The sequence below is a fragment of the Melitaea cinxia genome, chromosome 3, assembly GCF_905220565.1.
Source record: "Melitaea cinxia chromosome 3, ilMelCinx1.1, whole genome shotgun sequence".
In the NCBI taxonomy this organism is placed as follows: Eukaryota; Metazoa; Arthropoda; class Insecta; order Lepidoptera; family Nymphalidae; genus Melitaea; species Melitaea cinxia.
In genome coordinates, this window is record NC_059396.1 from 17158433 (window position 1) to 17166548 (window position 8116).

Sequence of the window (8116 nt, forward strand, 5' to 3'; positions counted from 1 at the left end):
ATATAGTGAAAGATGGAGAATGCGTAAAGTGTGTCTTACTCTTGTACCTATATGTTTCTGAATCAATTACTCTCCACTCTCGGAACATTTCGCTCTTCGCTCGCTTCTCTCGGCAAAACTTATTGATAGTGTAAGTCTTTTTGTGTAAATATATTGATTAGGATGTAGACATTAATAAACTGCATACATCTATGTTTCATTAATTGATTAAGTATTGTAAACATTAATAAATATTTTAATTATTGAAAGTCGGTTGTTTTCTTTATTTTCTCAGTTAAATATATAAAATGCATATGTAGCGTAAAAGTCTAAATATTACAATGTTTCTTAGATTTACCTCGTTATCAATAATTGTGCTAAATAGCATTATAATACTTAAGAGGAAAACTGGAATAATATTTAATAATTTAAAACTTTAATTAACAAAACTTCACCTCATAACCTGTAATGGAAAAAATCAAATGCATAGGTACGCAGTATTTATTAACTGCTGTTCATTTGATTGTTTAGAGATTAATTCTAAATATTTTTATATTTTCATTGTATGTTAAAGTTAATATCATAGCTATTTCACTATGCTGATTAAAAAGAATTGGAATCATAATGTTACACACACAGACGCCATTGATAGGCTAACTTATTATTGTTTGGTTACACCTATTACGTTTGCTTAGCTCACTTCAGCCTATCGCAATCCACTGCTGGATATAGGCCTGGACGTAGGCTTCCCTAAGTTCGCGCCAAACTTACACCAGCGATCTTACGTAGATCGTAGTTCCAGCAAGCCGGAGGGCGTCCCAGAATGCGTCTGCCAACACGCGGTCGCCACTCCAGCACAAGTCTGTTCCAACGGCCATCAGTCCTGCGACAAAGATGACTAGCCCACTGCCACTTTGACTTGCTTATTCTATACGCTATATTGCTTACTTTCGTTCTCTCGCGAATGGTCCTGAACCTATCTTTGAGAGAGAAAGCAAAAATAGCGTCAAACAATCAGTTGCCTACTACGAGTAAATCCTGTGTCCTTTTGTATGTTTTCGAAATTGTAAAACTAGTGTCCTGCATACCTGCTTAATCTTTTGTTTATGGCGTACATTGAAATGACTGTTTTTTTTTTTGTGTAATAAAGGTGCAAAAAATAACAATTGTTTCAAACATCAATAAACTGCGAGACAGAATTTTTTTATCGTTGCTGATGCAAAAAATTATAAACAGTCGACAATAAATTAGAAATTTACAGTCTTCATTTTCATTCATTGGGCTTATTGTCAGTCTTGAGTTTTGTATGCCTCATTCAAGAAATTTATATAACGGATAAAAGTATGCATATTTAGTAATGAAAAATACATATATACATATACATATTGTATATAAAAGTTTATCAATCATCTCGTCATCTACTCATGGCCGTTTTCAGCTGGGCCAAAATCACTGGTATGGTTATATTCTTCAGCAATTTCGCGACCCACATAAAGTCACTCGTCAGTCAACTTGGCAGGAGGTCTGCCAACATTACGCTACACAATAAAGTTAAACCATTCCAGAACATCGTATTAGTAGCCATTTACGAGTATATGAACACAAACAATAGGTACACGTACCTAATACTTTTCTGTAGCCTATATTGACCAATTTTTAGCCGGTTTATAACATATTTATTATTAGTAAAATATGGAAACAACAGTAAGTGCAGAAGGAAGTCATAATTTGCAGGACAGACGTGAATTTGAACACTTAAAGCGTTTAAGCTATTAACCGAATAAAAAACAAACAATAGCTTAGGTGAGAAAAGTGGTCTAATGGCATTAAAAATTTGCTTATTTAATGCGAAAAAATAGACATTTTTCCTTCGAAGGAGGAGGTTCTCGATTGGATTTTATTTTTAACCGACTTCCAAAAAAGGAGGAGGTTCTCAATTCGACTGTATTTTTTTTTGTATGTTACATCAGAACTTTTGACCGGGTGGACCGATTTCGACAATTTTTTTTAAATCGAAAGGTGGTGTGTGTCAATTGGTCCCATTTAAATTTATTTGAGATCCAACAACTACTTTTCGAGTTATATCTAATAATGCGTTTTTACTTGACGCTTTTTTCGTCAACCTACGTTGTATTATAACCGCATAACTTTCTACTGGATGTACCGATTTTTATAATTCTTTTTTTTTTTTGTTGGAAAGGAGATATCCCTATTTTAGTGCCATGATAAGGAAACCAGGATCTGATGATGGGATCCCAGAAGAATCGAGAGAAACTCTTGAAAATCCGCAATAACTTTTTACTGGGTGTACCGACTTAAATAATTTTTAATTTAATCGAAAGCTGATGTTTATCATGTGGTCACATATAAATTTTATTGATGTCTGATAACTACTTTTTGAGTAATCTTTGATAACGCGTAGTTACTTGACTATTTTTTCGTCGATCTACGTTGTATTACTCATCGACGTAATTGAAGTCGGTTTTTTTTTTCGTTTGCGAGCAAACACAATTATTTTATGTATGTCACTCAGAACTTTTGACGGGGTGGACTAATTTCGATGAATTTTTTTTAATCGAAAGGTGTTGCGTATCATATGATCCCATGTAAATTTAATTGAAATTTAACTAGTACTTTTCGAGTTATAACTAATAATGCTACTTGACTACTTTTTCGTCGACCTACGTTGTATTATACCGCATAGCTTTTCACTAGACATACCGATCTTAATGATTCTTTTTCGTTTGCAAGGAAAAACAATTTTATTATAGCTGTTATTTTCAAAAATACAATATTTCTTATAACAAAGTAAAACACACTCACATCATTTATTTTATGGTTTTTAACCGACTTCCAAAAAAGGTGGAGGTTCTCAATTCGACTGTACTTTTTTTATGTATGTTACATCAGCACTTTTGACCGGGTGGACCGGTTTCGACAATTTTTTTTTTAATTGAAAGGTGGTGTGTGTCAATTGGTCCCATTTAAATTTATTTGAGATCTAACAACTACTTTTCCAGTTATATCTAATAATGATTTTTTACTAGACGCTTTTTTCGTCGACCTACGTTGTATTATACCGCATAACTTTCTACTGGATGTACCGATTTTGATAGTTATTTTTTTGTTGGAAAGGAGATATCCTTCGTTTGGTACAGTGATAAGGAATCCAGGATCTGATGATGGGATCCCAGAGAAATCTAGGGAAACTCTTAAAAATCCGCAATAACCTTTTACTGGGTGTACCGATTTTGATAATTTTTAACTTTATCGAAAGCTGATGTTTATCATGTGGTCACATGTAAATTTTATCGAGATCTGATAACTACTTTTTGAGTAATCTTTGATAACGCGTAGTTACTTGACTATTTTTTCGTCGATCTACGTTGTATTACTTGTCCATGTAATTGAAGTCGTTTACATCGACGTACCTTTTTTTCGTTTGCGAGCAAACATAATTATATTACCTACTTTTAATTTTAAGTTACTTTTTTTACACGTTATCAGTGTCTTACACCTTTCGATAACCGTCTGTAAAGATGTATATATTTAAAACAGTATGTAGTTTAAATTATTATGTATTAGAAAAAAAAATCCAATATGTTAACAAAAAATACAAAAAAAAATATCTAAAGGCAATGCCCACTGTCGTTCTTCTTTTTTACTAGACTGTAAAATATTTACGAGTAAATACATGAAATTTGTAAATTTTATATTCAAAATTAATTTATGATATAAAAAAAATGTATTAATATAATGTTTCAACCAACACTGTTTAAAAAAAAAATAGGTTTGAGCTTGAGTGGATGTGTAACAGTACAAATAATAATATTTTTGCAATAAAGTGTAATTATAATATTAATATCTAGCATAATTAAAATACTAACAGGTATATTTATTGTGGATAAAATACAGGATTCCAAGCTCCGATTTTTAAAAAATTAAAAACAACGGGGGTAGATTAATAGAAAAACTAAGAATTAATATAAGTATCCAAGAAAATAAATATTTAAAATGTTATTTCCTACTCGTTATTAGTCTCTTATTTTTAAAGATTCTAGTGAAGGACGCGAAATATCAGGACCCATTAGGAAAATCTAACTTTCTCAAGACCAACATATACCAAAACGGAATCCTTGACGTGACAACAGAAACATATCTTCCAAGTATCAGTAACGTATTCCTACTGTGATATACCCGGCCACAAAAATCTGGAAGTTATTTATAAATGCTTAGAAGTTGTAGAATTCAGTTGACAGGGAGACTATAGTGGCTGGTGACGATCATTCTTGAATCTGTTCTCCAAACTTGTTCATTCTATGGTTTATCGTGGCAATGGCAAGTGCCACAGAGGACAGTGAATCTTTTATTAACTTTACTGTGTAATATTTAGCGTTGAGTGTGAAGCGTTTATTTATTTATTTTATATAAAAGATATTTTGTCTTTTTACATTAGCGATTGAGTGAACAAATATAAGGCTACTTGTAGGTATAGGTATACGAGTACGCCTTTCATGTTTGCACAGTTAATGCAACTAGAACTTAATTTATTTGAAATAAATTACTCATTTCGAGTAATGTATCGTTATACTATAGTTATAGATAAGCTGATATTTCATAGTAATAATATACACGTAACTCTTATATTGGAATATTAAGATAATTTACAGGCAAAACTCCAGTATCTTCTTACCATCTCTTTACAGTTAAATGACTATAGTAAAAACTTTTACTTCTAACTACAATGATTCTCGAATACTCTCTTTCTGAATCAACGGCTATTCTCTATAACGTTAATTAAATATTCGAAAAAAAAAACACACTCACTTCAGACTTCAATAAAAATTTGTTACAACATTGACTATTGTGTTCTTTTTTATTGTATATAGTTTACAAAAGGTTTCTGCAAGTTTATAGGGTGGCCTTTGTTTATTGTTAATGCTACGAGTTTCTCAAAAACACCAGGTAAGCTTCGAAATAACAGTCGAAAGCCTACCGTACCATCAGTTGTCGTCTAACATTCAAGCCGTAACCATGGGCAGCAGAAAAGAAGCCTTGTGCCTTGAATTAAATTATTTTAGAGAGGAAGAACAGAATCGTGATGTTGGGAGACGCTTCGGACTAACAATAAGTCCATTCTCCGTGCCTTCGAGATGGAAAAATAAGAAAAAGTGCAAACAGCAGACTGAAAAACAAAGTAAGAAGCGTACAAAATTAAGGACGCCAACCTTTAAAGACTTATGTCGGTTAACATTGTGCCGTTTGTTCAAACCGTCAAAAAATAATTAGTAAAATTAAAAGCACTCGGGCGAGGCAGCGTGTAAGTCAGGCTTTGGGGATACAATAGCGAAAGAAATAGACCAAACGTGTATCAACCAATATAGATCTAGACAGAGCCACACCCTCCTTATGGTTATCGTTGATGCATTACTGAAAAAACCAGAAATCAAATCAAAAAGGAAGATATAGTGAAAGATGGAGAATGCGTAAAGTGTGTCTTACTCTTGTACCTATATGTTTCTGAATCAATTACTCTCCACTCTCGGAACATTTCGCTCTTCGCTCGCTTCTCTCGGCAAAACTTATTGATAGTGTAAGTCTTTTTGTGTAAATATATTGATTAGGATGTAGACATTAATAAACTGCATACATCTATGTTTCATTAATTGATTAAGTATTGTAAACATTAATAAATATTTTAATTATTGAAAGTCGGTTGTTTTCTTTATTTTCTCAGTTAAATATATAAAATGCATATGTAGCGTAAAAGTCTAAATATTACAATGTTTCTTAGATTTACCTCGTTATCAATAATTGTGCTAAATAGCATTATAATACTTAAGAGGAAAACTGGAATAATATTTAATAATTTATAACTTTAATAAACAAAACTTCACCTCATAACCTGTAATGGAAAAAATCAAATGCATAGGTACGCAGTATTTATTAACTGCTGTTCATTTGATTGTTTAGAGATTAATTCTAAATATTTTTATATTTTCATTGTATGTTAAAGTTAATATCATAGCTATTTCACTATGCTGATTAAAAAGAATTGGAAACATAATGTTACACACACAGACGCCAGTGATAGGCTTACTCGTTATTGCTTGGTTACACCTATTACGTTTGCTTCGCTTACTTCAGCCTATCGAAACCCACTGCTGAATATAGGCCTGGACGTAGGCTTCCCTAAGTTCGCGCCAAACTTACACCAGCGATCTTACGTAGATCGTAGTTCCAGCAAGCCGGAGGGCGTCCCAAAATGCGTTTGCCAACACGCGGTCGCCACTCCAGCACAAGTCTGTTCCAACGGCCATCAGTCCTGCGACAAAGATGACTAGCCCACTGCCACTTTGACTTGCTTATTCTATAGGCTATATTGCTTATTTTCGTTCTCTCGCGAATGGTCCTGAACCTATCTTTGAGAGAGAAAGCAAAATAGCGTCAAACAATCAGTTGCCTACTACAAGTATGTCCTATGTACATTTATATGTTTTCGAAATTGTAAAACTAGTGTCCTGCATACCTGCATATTGTTTTGTTTATGGCGTACATTGAAATGACTGGTTTTTTTTTTGTGTGATAAAGGTGCAAAAAATAACAATTGTTTCAAACATCAATAAACTGCGAGACAGAATTTTTTTATCGTTGCTGATGCAAAAAAAATTTAAACAGTCGACAATAAATTAGAAATTTACAGTCTTCATTTTCATTCATACGGCTTATTGTCACTCTTAAGTTTTGTTTACCCCATTCCAGAAATTTCTACAATGGAAAAAAGTATGCATATAGTAATGAAATGCAATCTGCCTTCGCATCTTTATTGTGATTAAAAAAAAAAAGAAAAAGCGAAACAAATAATTTTCTAGCCACTTTTTATAACATCTGTACACAGCGTCCGTACGAGGGATATTTGCAATTATGTTAACCGACTTCAAAAAAAAGGAAGAGGTTCTCAATCAGACTGTATTTTTTTGTGTAACTTTTAAAATCTTTTTTTTTTACCTTGTAACTTTTTACTGGGTGTACCTGCATATGCATTGTGCTTCCATTTCAAGTTGATCGAATGATGAGGAGTACTTTTTCAACTATCCCTAATTGTGAATTTGACTATTGCAAATTTTTTCATCTCGTATTATCGCGTTCACAACACTGGATGTTGCATTTGCAGTCGCGGGTTCGATACCCGCTCATGACAAACATTTGTATAGGCCATATAGATGTTTGTCGTGTCTGGAGGTTTTTGCTTGTGTATTGTATATTTCCGGACCCCTGACACAGGATAAAATCCCACGGATGGCCGTGACAGATTTGTTATTTATTTATTAATTGTAGTTGTGAATTGAAGCTGGTTTTTTCGTTTGCAAGCAAATACAATATTACACATAGAAAGAAGAGAAGTAGTCGAGATCGTATGCGATACAAATACGAATATTATAAAATCTCACTCGATTGAATTGATTCCTAGATCGTTCAAACACTACACTAGAAGTGTATAGTCATACAGATATGATATAGTATGATATATGATGAGCAGAAAAAAATATATTAATTAGACTGTAACAGTAGGAGGTAAAATAGGCCATTTGAACCTATTTTACCTCAATTAATAGACTACAGCATTTAGATTCATTTTTACGAATAAAAATATTACATCAATACAGTGAAATTCGATGGTGAAAAAGAATATTAAAACTTTTATCTGTTGGATATCATTATCCGTCAAATAGCGTTATTAACAACTGATGAAACAGACCATAAGAAATTCGGGACATTTTGACATGAAAAAAGGAATGCCATCAGCTGTTTCTTTTAATTAAACCTTGCAATTTTATCACCGATTAAAAGAAATGGAATTCTTTGTTTACTGTGCTCATACTTCTCAGAACTTGACTGTCGTATATTTGTTTAATTTGGATAGTTATCTGAATATATAAAATATTGAGTTACTTCGTCGCTACAATACTTTAATTTCTTTTAGGTAGGTACTAATGAAATTCTATAAAAAAATATTGTTAGTAGATTTATTAAAGGTATTCTTTATTTTATAATAATATGTTAAATTATCGCTTTTTGTTTGATCTTTAAAAAGCTTATTATATAAGTCATTATATTTAACATTTTGTAAGGACTA